The 13,330-nt window shown below is 36.8% G+C and overlaps 1 pseudogene across 1 annotated transcript; it reads left to right on the plus strand.

Annotated features, from left to right (window-relative positions):
• The first annotated feature begins 2,036 nt into the window (after positions 1-2,036).
• On the plus strand, positions 2,037-2,948 carry LOC308644196 (olfactory receptor 14C36-like; annotated as a pseudogene). Its single transcript has one exon. The product of its transcript is annotated as an olfactory receptor 14C36-like (transcript).
• The last annotated feature ends 10,382 nt before the right edge of the window (positions 2,949-13,330 follow it).

Consider the following 13,330-nt stretch of genomic DNA (forward strand, 5'->3'; position numbering starts at 1 on the left):
ATTGCCATATGGGCTATTTCCATAACTTTCTAATTGTGACTTGCTCTGCTACAACATTGAAGTTCATGTCTCATGTGAGTGTATTGATTATACTACATTGGGAATAAGAGCAAGGAGTGGGAAATCTGGGTCATATTGTGGTCATATTCCTAGTATTCTGAAGAATCTTCACACTGTTTTCCAGAGGGACAGTCATAATTTTCAGTCTCACAGTGTATTATTTTACTTTTCCACCCACATCCTCACCAGCACTTATAATTTGAATAGTTGATAAATTTCATTTTGACTGGGTTGAGGTAAAATTCCAATATAATTTTGAATGGTATTTCCTTGAGTGCTAGAGATGTTGAACTTTTTTTTATGTGTTTAAAGGCAATTTGTATTTCTTGTTTTGAGATGTGTCTATATATTTCTTTTCTCCCTTTCTTAGTTGGGTTAGTGAGATTTTCCTCAGCCCACAAGAGAGGAGTTTCTTTTCTGCCATACAGCTAGTTTTTCCCTGGAACTGCTGCAGTTATTTCTTCTATGAATGCATTTTCTCTTTTAACCAGAATTTCTGGGTTTTGAATGGTCACAGGCTCTTTGTATTGGCCTTTCAGTGTTTACCCATTGCCTGTGGTTTTCATTATGCAGCCATACACTGGTTCCTTTGACTTCCATGTCTGCAAATAGTCATAATGCTCTGTATAATTCTGTACTGTAGCTTTTCTTCACTGGAATACCTTTTAGTTGTGTCTTCAATGAAAAGCGTTACCTACTCTACAAAAAAATTTTTGTGTTATTACATCCAAGTAAAATATAGGCAAATTACCCATTTTAGCTTCTCTTTTTTCTAAGGAGAAGTAAATATTTTGCAGTAAGTATTTTGCTGAAAGATGCTAATATTTGGAAGATTCTGATGACTCAAATGGAGCAACTATAAAAGTGTGTCATTATTACACAAGAAGACACTATTGAAATCCTCTTATCATTATCAAGTATCATAATTTAACATTAAAAATTTAGCCTCCATTGTTTAAAATGTCGAATGCTGTTTAACATCAAGTGCATTTGTCTTAATGGTTTTAAATAAGTTGTCTATCATATGCATAGATTTGGTGGGGAATGCAAGGTGTCCACAAGGAAAATATAAATTATTGTCTAGACAAAGGGGACTTCAACTTCATAATGGTGAACACAGAGTGAGAACATTTAAAGGTACAAAGTAAAGCTTGAGGAGAGTGTCAGCTGCTCGGGAACCTGAGGCTCTGAAGACCTTACCCTAATAACTTGGAGAGGAATAGAGAACCCAGCAGGAGCAGGGACAGGCTGGCTGAGGTTGTGTGTCCATGAGACAGCACCACCCCCATCCTGGGGAGCACCAGGGAGAGTGAGAGACTTCAGCAGAGTTAAGGGGCACTCAGGTCACCTCAGTTTTCAACAACACTGGGCCTGTGACACTGGAATGGGAAAATTTGAATTCTTGAGATGGTTTTCTCATGAGTAAAATGTTATCATGTTCGTAGAGATCAGTACTCCAACATGATATATATATAGATCTTTACATAAAAATGTAAAAAATATTACAATTTGCTTTATAATTTGCATTATTAGGTGTGGAGGTAAAGGCAAAATAATATTGAATTGTATTTATGGAGGAGGATGAAGGTAAATAAACTACAGGGCATTAAACAATGAACTGTCACACAGGTGGTCATGCAGGTGAGGAGGTGGGCAACCCTGGAAGTGCTCTGCATGGAGTCTCAGGAGGTCAGGGAAGGCCTGATGGGGAGCTGAGGAAAATCCATGCAATTCAGGCCCAGACCCTGGGCTGCAGCCTCCACACCTGCACTGGTAAGTGCACTCTGCTCAGAATGATTAAACGCATCATAAAACCAAGAGTACCTTCCTCTCCAGGGAAAGTGACTACAAAATATAAGAAAACTATTTGGACATGAATGTGTGAACTAATTGCATTAATGATGTTTTTTACTTGCTCTTTTTAACTCTTCATCTTCTCAAACAACCAAAATTTCCAGCAAATGGCCAATGTCACCATGGTAAATGAACTTCTCCTCTTGGGCTCTCCTGATGGCTGGAATCTGAGTTGCCTCTATTTCACTGTATTCCCAATGACTTACCTGTGTACCATGTTAGGGAAACTTCTCATTGTTACAGTCATGACTGCTGACTAGCACCTGCACACACCCATGTACTTCTTCTTCAGGAACCTGTCCATCTTAGACATGTGCTTCATTTCTGTCACTGTCCCCAACCCCTGTGTCAACTCTCTTAATGGCAACAGGGCCATTTCAGTAGCTGGTTGTGCAACACAGATTTTCTTGGTCATTTTTTGTGCATATGTGGAAATGCTAGTTCTCACCATCATGGCCTGGGACTGCTATGTGGCCATCTGCCAGCCCCTTCTGTACCTCTTCATCATGAACCCCAGATTTGTGTCCACATGACCCTGGCTTCCCTGCTCAGTGGTCTGCTGTATGCAGGTGTGCACACTGGGAACACATTCCAGCTGTCCTTCTGCCAGTCGAACGTGGTCCATCTTCTGTGATGTTCCCTCTCTGCTGAGGCTCTCCAGCTCTGACAGCATCAGCAACATGGTCCTTCTTCTTGTCTCTATTATAATCATTGGTGGTGGCTGCTTTGCTATAATAATCATGTCATACATTTGCATATTTTCTGCTGTGGTGAAATTTTCCACCAGAGCCCCAGGGAAGGCCTTCTCCACCTGCACCCCTCACATCCTCATGGTGTCCGTCTTCCTCAGTTCCATCACAGGTGTGTACCTGAGACCATCAGCAACCTCTGACACCCTCCAGGACATGGTTCTCTCTGCCTTTTACACCATGGTTCCTCCCTTCCTGAATCCTTTCATCTACAGTCTCAGGAACAAGCAGGTAAAGGAAGCTGTGAGGAGACTAATGCAAAGACAGTTGTTCTCAGGGAAATGATGCATTTCAGGATTGTCCTCATTTCCCTGTTTGTGGTTCTTAGATAAAGCTCTTCACATCTGGGCTTTCCATCTTACCCTGCCTACACTGGGATCACATCATTAGAAGCTGATTTATTTTATAAGGTATCATTTGTGATTTACCATATTTTTCCATGGATACTTCATAAAATGTGTAATTTTATCATTGTATACATTTTTATTTTTAATTATTTGTTCTAATTAGTTATAAATGACAGCAGAATGCATTTTAACTAAATGGAGTATAATTTCTTATTTCTCTGGTGGTATATGATACAGAGTTTTATGGTTTATGCACCCATATAAGTATGTACCTAGGGTAATAATGACTGCCTCATTTTGCCAGCCTTCTCCACCCACATCCTTCCTTCCTCTCACTCCCTTTTGCACAATCTAAAGTCCCTCCATACTTCCCTATGATCCCCCAGTTTATGGATCAAAACTTATTATCAGAGAAAACATTATGCCTTTGATGTTTGGGGATTGGCTTATTTAACTTAGCAGGATATTCTCCAACTCCATCTGTTACACCAAAATGCCATAACTTTATTTTTTAAGGCTGAGTAATACTCCATTGTGTACATATACTACATTTTCTTTATCCATTCATCTATTGAAGGGCACCTAGTTTGGGTCTATAGTTTAGTTAGATTTGAGCTGCTATAAACATTGATGTGGCTGTGTCATATAGTATGCTGTCTTTAAGTTATTTGGGTATAAACCAAGAAGTGAGATAGCTGGGTCATATATGGTGGTTCCATTCCAAGTTTTCTAAGAAATATCCATACTGCTTTCCAGAGTGGTTGCACGAATTTTTGGTCCCACCAGCAATGTATGAGTGTACCTTTTCCCCACATCCTCACCAACAGGTATTGTTGCTTTTATTGTTGATAATTTCCATTTTGACTGGAGTGAGATGAAATATTAGAGTAGTTTTGATTTTCATTTCTCTAATTGCTAGAGATGTTGAAAATTTTTTCATATATTTGTTGATGAATACTATATCATCCTCTGTGAAGTGTCTGTTCAGTTTCTAAGCCTATTTATTGATTGGGTTATTTGTTTCCTGGTGTTAAGATTTTGGAGATATATATATATATATATATATATATATATATATATATATATATATATATACACACACACACACACACACACACACATACATATATCCTGGAGATTAGTGTCCTTTCATGTACATGTGGTAAAGACATTCTTTATTCTGTAGTATCTCTCTTTATGTTATTGATTTTTCCCTTTGGTGTGAAGAAGTTTTTTAGGTAATATCATCCCATTTATTGATTTTTGATTTTATTTCTTGTGCTGTAGGAATCTTTTTAAGGAAATATGTCCTAAGCCAACATGATGAAGATGTGGTTCTACTTTTACTTCTAGTAGGCACAATGTCTTGGGTCTAATGCCTAGGTCTTTGATCCATTTTAAGTTGAGTTTTGTGCAGGGTGAGAGATAAAGGTTTAGTTTCATTTTGCTACATCTGGATTTGCAGGTTTTCAAGCTCTATTTGTTAAAGAAGTTATTTTTTCTCTGATGTATTATTTTTTGGCACCATTGTTAAGTATGTGATAACTGTATTTATGTGGATTGGTCTCTATGTCTTGTATTCTGTACCATTGGTCTACAAGTGTATTTTGGTGCCAAAATCATGCCATTTTTGTTACTATGACTCTGTAGTTTAGGTTAAATTTCTATGTTGTAATGCTTCCTGCTTTACTCTTCTTGCTAAGGATTGCTTTTGCTATTCTGGATCTCTTATTTTTCCAAAGACATTTCAAAATTGCTTTTTTATATTTCTATGAAAAATGACAGTGGGATTTGACAGGAAGTGCATTAAATCTGTATAATTATATTGTTAGTATGGTCATTTTGACAACAATAATTCTGTCTATTCAAGATCATGGGAGGATTTCCATTTTCTAATGTCATCTTCAAATTATTTCTTTGTTTTTTTGTTTTCATTGTAGAGGTCTTTTTACTTCTTTTGTTACATTGGTTCAGACTTATTTTTATCAATGCATAATTTAGTGAATAAATATAATTCAACATATTTTCTGAAATTCTTTGAGGTTATATATATATTGTAGATTCATCCAATATGTCCTCTTACTTATATGAAGGGCATCTAGTTTGGTTCTATAGTTTAGCTATTGTGACTTGAGCTCCTATAAACATTGATGTGATAAAATACTGTGATAGAGGATAATTTTACCAACTTAATCTAGAGATAACTTACACTCCATAATCTATTCTTACTCAGAGCCAGTTTCAAATATGCAAGAAATGAGATATATAATTTTGTCAATTAATTATTTGAAAATATACAAAAATCAAATCCTAAAGATGTTGTGACCAAAAATCCAGAGAGAAACACAATAATATCCCTCTACATTTAGAACATGAAAAAAAGAAGAATTTCTTTGTCCATGAAGTAAATGGAGGGCCATTGTTACCACCCCTTGTGTCCTGACAATAAACCCAACTGCTGGGGAAGAAACCCCACCTTCCTCAGCTGTTCATGAGTGACCCAGTGTCAGGAACCAAACCCCAAGGCTAAAATGCAGCTCATCTTTTGGACTGTTTTCCTCCCACACTGTAATTGTCTGGCCACAGTGTCTGATGATGTGAACACTTAAATTTCTCTCACTTTACTGAACTTTTAAACATCTATCTGTACTTGTTTCCTAAAACCTCGTGACAGTTTATTTATTTTTTGCCTGAGCAGCGATTGAATCCAGGGGAGCTCTCCAGCATTTTATGTGTTTAATATAGAAACAGGATCTTAGTAAGTTGTTTACTGTCTCACTTAGTTGCTGATGCCAGCTTGGAAACTCTTATTCTCCTGCCTTAGCTCCTGATGCACTGGAATTGCAGGGGTGTGCCACTTCCAAGTCTTGTGGCAATCTTTCATCATCTCACAATAGTTATTTCTCTCCAAACATTCTAGTGTCCTCATTGACATATGCTTTGCCAACTATGAATTATAAATGACATATGCTCATATCAAGTTACCTAGGAATACTTATATAACAAAAAGATTAAAAAAATATATAATATGAAAATATTACATCAAATTCTAACTTTTGAGAAACAATTTTATTCACCAGTACAGTAATAGGAAAAAAAATGAAAAAAACCCATTGTACTTATTACCTAGGTAAATTTAAAAGACTGAACATATTTGATTGATTAGTAAAGGCATTTCATAAAGTTTGCAGATAGGGGAATACTTGTAATAAGAACCAGTGAGCACCCCAGCACTGGCTGCTACAGGAAGCCTTGACTTACTTAACAGGATCCAAACAGAACACAAGCTCCATCCACACACTGTGTCTATGGCTTCTGGTTCTCACTGATTCAGTGTTCCCTGCTAGAGCAGAAAGACCTTCAGAGAATCCCAGATGAATTCTGCAAACTCCATATTTACATGCATTTCCTCCAGAACTATAGCTTATTGAACCTCTATGGGTGGCTTGCATCAACAATTTTTGAGTTAAGTTAGGTGGGCAAAGTTTATACTTAATAGATGAATTAAGAATGAAATTAAACTGCAAAACCATCCCTAATGGTATGTATCTCTCTTGACAAAGACTTTGGATGTTTACTTTATGTTATAAGATGTTTTATATTGAAAGAATTGGTGATGAAGGAAACCAAAAAAGAAAATATTGATATAAGAACTTCATGATATTTCACAGCTTGTGTCAAATTACATAAAAAACACTGTAGGTGTGTGGCTGTAATATGAAACTTCTTCAGAATTTAGAAAAACTTTACTTTGTGTGCTAGTTTGGTACAAATAAACACATTTTTATAGTAAGATAAATTGTGTGGTAATATCTATTGTAAAGAGATCCACCAAAAAGACATTATGGTAACATACTCCACTGAGAGCTTTCAGGTAATATTCATGACTGACAATATTATGCTATAACCATTACATTTTTCCATGTTTTAAATAGCCTTTAAAATATTTATATCAATACCATAGACATATAGCATTGTAAGAAAGCAGTTGCTTATTTTAGTAGAGTTAAAAACCATATTTGATAAGAGTTTTAACATGATCACTGAGAAAAAAGGGGCCAAGGAAGGTGTGGTGGTAAAGACATTGCAGTCCCTTAAGAGATGTCAAGTATTTCAAATTGACACAATATAGAAGAGGCTGAGGACATGTAAGGATTTTGCAAGACCACCTCTGTTGTACACTCAAGGATGTAGAAGACAAATTCCCTTCCAAACTATCTTGGGGCCACCCCACTAGCACAGGGGGCCAGGAAGTGAGTTTACCCTGCTCAGCAAGGAAGATATTCAGAAATCATCACAGCAGTAATTTCAGGGACCAACTGTAGCATAAGCTGTCAACAGACTTTGGCACTATTTACAGTGTGCTGGCTCTGCAGGAATGCAGGGTGCTCTAGTTAAGATGTCATGCTGCCTTTCACCATCATCTCAATAAAAGGCCACATATGCCAATCAAACTGTAGTAGGGTGTGAGGCCCTGCAGGCTGCCCCTGACCAGGTGATAGGTGAAGCTCTGAAGGTGAAGCCAAAGTTCGAATGGAATTCTCAGAAATTAGTAGTTACCAAAAGCATGAACCGCTGGCCAAGGAAAACTACTGGCTACAGAGATAGCCAAAGGAAAAAAGAGCATTTACCTGTGCTCTGAAAATGGCGAAGCCAAAGAGCAGGAATACCTAAGCACTTTGGAAATAGTCAAGGGTTTTCAATGCTACATGATGAATTACAGGTGTTTGGAGTTGAGGGTTATATTTGTTCAACTGGGTTTCACATTTCCTCATCCCTAATCCATTCTTTATATTCCCCTATTACTGCTTTTTGCTAATGGAAGATTTACTCTTTGCTAGTGAATACTGGATGCATGTAACTTCTTTCGATGTTTTATAGGGGTTCACAGCCAATAGTTTACCTACAGTTTCAGGGAATATTTTGGACTTTCACTTTGGGACAATGCTGGAATTATTAAGATTGTGAAACACTTGGATTTGGACTAAATTAATTTTGCATGTGAAATGAACATGGTGTTTGAGGGGCCAGTAGTAAATGTTATGGATGGGATGTGAGGTGTCTCCTAGTAGTTCCTCTGTTGAAGCAGAAGTTTTTGTCATTTGTCTCTGTGTCTTCTATTCTGTACCATTGGTTTACATTCTCCTTTGGTGCCAAGACCATGCCATTTTAATTACTATATCTCTGTAGTATAGTTTAAGGTCTGCTATTGCAAAGTCTCCTGCTTCACTCTTCTTGCTAATAAATAAGTAATAGCTTTGGCTATTCTGGGTCTTTTATTTTTTCCAAATAAATTTTATAATTGCTTTTTCCAGTTCTATGAAGAATGACATTGGGATTTTAATTGGAATAGCATTAAATCTGTTTAATGCTGCTGGCAGTATGGCCATTTTCACATTAGTGGAATGACCCTATGACCCAGCTATCCCATTCCTTGGTATTTATGCAAAAGAACTAAAATCAGTACACTACAGTGATACAGCCATATCAAAGTTTATGAAAGTACAATTCACTATATTTTGTTATGAAACTAGCCCAGATGATGGTAAACAGATGAATGAATAAGGAAAATGTGATATATGTACACAGTAAAGTTTTATTCATTTAAAAGAAATAATTAAATTGTGACATTTTCTGGTTAATGGATGGAGGAAAAACACATCATCATCATAAGTGAAATAAGACAGTCTCAGAAAAGGGTCAAATGATTTCTCTCATATGCAGAATCTAGAGGAAAGTAGTGGGGGAAACTGGGTTGGATATTATAAAGACATAGGGAAGATATGTGGAATAGAAGAAAAAGATCCAGAGAAAGGGAGAAGGGATAGGAAAGGGTCATGAGTGTTTGTAAATGTACTACAGTGGATTCCACCTCTATGTACATCTATAAAACTCCAATTAAAAATAAATAAACAGAGCCTGGGGTTGGGTCTCAGTGGTAGATTGTTCACCTAGCCCATGTGAGGCCCTGGGTTTGATCCTCAGCACCAAATATAAATAAACAAATGCAATAAAGGTATTGTGTGCAACTACAAAGAAAACATAAATTTAATAAATAAATAAATAAACAGATGAGTATAAGGTAGACTAGTAGAATAGAACAGGGGAATCAGGGGAATGAGGAGGGGAGAGAGGCAATCCAGGGAGTATAATCAAGTAAATTAAGTTCTCAGTGTGTATAATTATATTAAAGTGAATCTTTATGTACAATTAAAAATCACCAATAAAGGCAAAGTAAGTAAAAAAAATACATAAATAAATTCAGAGATAAGCAGTTACTGCCATTGGAAATGTAGCACATCAGGTAAATGCTGGGGACTAGGGAAGAGATGACTTCTGAAAGCTGCAGAAGAGACCTCTGAAAGGAGGATCTGCTAGTGAACTTGGCATTGGGGGTTCTGAGCTGGATCTCACAGTGCCAGGATATGGACTTCTGGTAGGGAACTCTGCCTGGCCAAAGCAGGTATCCCTGAGGAGTTCAATGAATCCAGTTCTGAATATGACCTGTGATAAAACAGAAGGACCCAGTGACTGGTATTAACTACTGCTAATTACACACAGAGGAAACTGTAAAAAAATTCTCATAAATTAATGAGGAACAACTACAGAGGATTTATTTGAACTACAGAAGATGTTGAGAGATAGAAAAAAATTTAATTTTCATAAATTTGTCACCAGTGGCTTTTCTGTTCATTTTAGTGTACTACCAAAAACATAAATTAAGAAAAAAACATCAAATTTACAGTAGTATCAAACTATGTATATGCTTCAAAAGACTGGGACTCTCATTAGAATAAGATGCACTCTATGTCTGTATAAATCTGTCAAAAAACACTCTACTGTCATTGATAATTAAAAAGAAATTTTTTTAAAAAATATAAACTACTTAAGAGTAAATGTAACCTAAGAAGTGAATAATCTGTGCATTTAAAATTACAAAATATTAACGAGTGAAATTGAGACAAAAAAAAATGGACTCAGGCCTCTGGACCTGAGTGCACAGCTCGACCAGGCACTGAGGGGAAAGGGCCACCCAGGCTGGAGTTGCAGCTCCCCTGGTCTTTTTGGGGTCACTGAGCCAGGCAGAGGAGAGATGTGGAAAGAGCAAAAGAGACAATGGAGGAGATCAGAGCCCAGAACACATGATACACAATAGATTGGATTTTCCTCTCTACATGTAAGGGGAGAATCTGAACCACTGTGAGAAGGGAATGTCCCCTTAAGTTTGTGATTGAAAGTGTGGGTTGTGTTAAAAGTGGATAAAACAAATTTTTAAAAAGAGAGTAAAATGATATTGACTAGTCATTCATGAAGCACTACTCAGGCAGAAGGTGTTGCACTAAATGCCTGCATCAAAGAAGCAGAAAGACTAAGTGCAGACCCTACCATGACAATAGAAAACAGACACCCACACGTGTAAAAAGCAGTTGGAGAAAGAAATGATAAACATTAAATCAGAAATAAGCAATTAACACTAAATATCAACAGAAAATATCAAGAAAACAAAAAGTTGTTTGTAAAAATAAAAACAAAATTAGCAAATCTTTAGCTATGCTAACAATAAAAAAGACCCAAATGAATAAAATATCAAAGAATAAAAAGATCTTTTCACTAATGTTACAGAAATGCTAACACCTATTAGCAACTCCTATAAACAAACACATACCAATATACTGGAAAATATACACAAAAGGAATTAATTTGGGACAGATGTAACACACCAGAACTGAATTATGAGAAAATAAAAGACTCAGACATCAATATGACCAATAAATTTGAATCAGAATAAAAGATTCCCAGTAAAGAAACCTCCAGCAGATCATGCCTTCACTACTCTTTTACAAAACCTTCAAAAAGAAAAGACACCACGTCTTCTGAAACCACTCCAGGGAACTGAAATGAACTTCAACTCCTCAAGTCACGTTCCACAAAACCATCATTTCTTTAATATAAGTTCCAGAAAACCACACAAAAACCACAAAAAGAGGATTATAGATCCATATCCTTGAACAAGACATATACAAGCATTCTCAGCAACACATAGAAAACCAAATCCAACAGCACATGAAATATATGGAATCTACCCCAGGAACCAACAAAACCCAACAGACAATGATTGACAAATCACACACTATTTAATAGAACAAAGGACCAAGACGGCTATAGGTTGATATATGGACTTTTAAAAATGCTGATATAAATATATAATGGAAACTTACTCATTCACTAAAAGAGTAAAATAGTAATAAATGCTATAATGTGAACCAATTGTGAAAATATCAGGCTGAGTGAAGTCATAAAAACGATCACACACTGAATGATCTACTTATACAACATCTCCAGGACATAAATTCAAACATGGAGATTATGCTTAGTGGCTTCAAGTGACAGTAAGTAAAGATAAGTTGGGACAATAGATAGATGTTTCATTAAGACTGAAACAAATACTTGGGAATGAGATGTAGTTGGATGTTGTACAATTGCATATTTTTGTACATAACACTGAACTGATAATTATAAATTGTTACAAAGGCTAAATTCATAAGTGCCTTGCATCTCCATGACAAGAAATTTTGCAACTAAACAGCAGATAGTGTTAGATATTTCCCACTTAACAGGTTGGGGAGTGAGTGAGAGTTGCCCACCACCCTTGATGTAAACTGATCCCCATAAACACCCCCAACTCATACTGAGGTCAAGGAAGGCAGAGATGAAAACACACAGAGAAACATTAGTCTCTCCTCAGTGTTACTCATTCCTCAATAATGACTTAGAGTGATGTCCAGCAGAGGAGATTCTAAGTGTCATCCGCTGTCCAGGCTGGTACATGGCCAGGTCCTCTCTCCTGAGCTCAGGAGGGCTGCTGCCTGGTGGTGTGCTCAGGCCTCTTGCTTTCTCTGCAGGCTGAGCTCTGGGCTCCCTGGGGCCCTGTTCCCACTGGCCAGGCACCAGGTTCACATAAAGCTGAGGTGACAGAGCTCCCCACATCCTACCTACCATGTGCTGACTACCCAGATGCACCCTGACTGCAGACAGAGTGGATAGGAAAAGCCAAGGAGAGACTCATTTCTGCTCCCTTGTGGAGAACAGGATACAGTCAGGAGTGAATTCTTGGCATTATACTCCAAAGGCATCTGAGCCCCGTCTTTATCCTGCACAGCAATCTACAATCTCATCCAGATTATCATCTAGCTCAGAAAGTTAATTCTGCATAGAATAACTGGCACACAGAAGTCGTGTAAACACTGTAGTTTTTGCGATGATTTCTGTTCTTCACTGATAGTGTACCGGGAGTGTGGTGTAGATCTGCACAGTGTTTGCAAGTACCACATGTGATAGTTCTTCATGCTGCCTCTTGTGGGTTAAAATTCTTTTTTTCAATTCACTTTTACTTACCACACACACAAATGCACAAACTTATCTGGAAAAATTTGAGAGATGACAGAGAAATATATCCAGATTAAGGCAACAGGGACCAAGTACCAAATATATTTCAGGCGACAGGGAGGTAGATGAATGATTAATTTATACAAAGTACATATTTACATGTTTTTCAGTAGCTGTGGGAAATTAAAATATCTAATATTGTATACAATTTTCTTTGAAACCTTTTTAATTTATCAACCTTACCTTTTTGTCCTGACAACAAATCCATTCTCTTTTTCAACAATTTTCACACTTTATACTAAAGGTATATCAGATGTGTTGAGTATGTGTGTCCATTGGTAGAAATATAAAAAAGACAGTTGTGCAGTCTTTGCAAGTACATTAAGAAGGTCAGGATGTAACACAGTACTCCTCAGCATTTCTCAGTGGCTTATCAATAGCACTACCATAATTACTAATATAGAAAGATATAATTTAGAAAATAATTAATTCCTGTATCTTACAACTCAAGAAATCTTTGCATATTTACATGCAATCTGTGTGCCATGCCTTTCCTCGTGTTAATTCAAGAGAATTACCAAAAGGGAAAGCTCCCAGCTGTCCCTACTTTAGGAGAAAAACACTTGGAGCCGTCCCTCTTATACTTCTGACATTAAACCCATGCTAACTTCTCCTACTTCTGTTCCTGATGCTCATGCTACCTGACATTTGCTTTATTTATGTCCCCATATTTTGGATTTTATTAGAATTTTTTTTAATAATCATTTCACCCCTTAAAGGAAGATGTAGTTCTGAACACTCTAAAATTATTGAGGTCAAGGTACACAAACTAAAGTTTATTTCTAATGTTAAAGAATCTAGGTTCTAAAGTACTCATATTTTGTAGTCCTACAGGAATACTTTGAGTGCTTATGAATGTTAGGTAGTGATGCA

This window comes from Spermophilus citellus (genome assembly GCF_964194105.1).
Source record: "Spermophilus citellus genome assembly, chromosome: 1".
Classification (NCBI taxonomy): domain Eukaryota; kingdom Metazoa; phylum Chordata; class Mammalia; order Rodentia; family Sciuridae; genus Spermophilus; species Spermophilus citellus.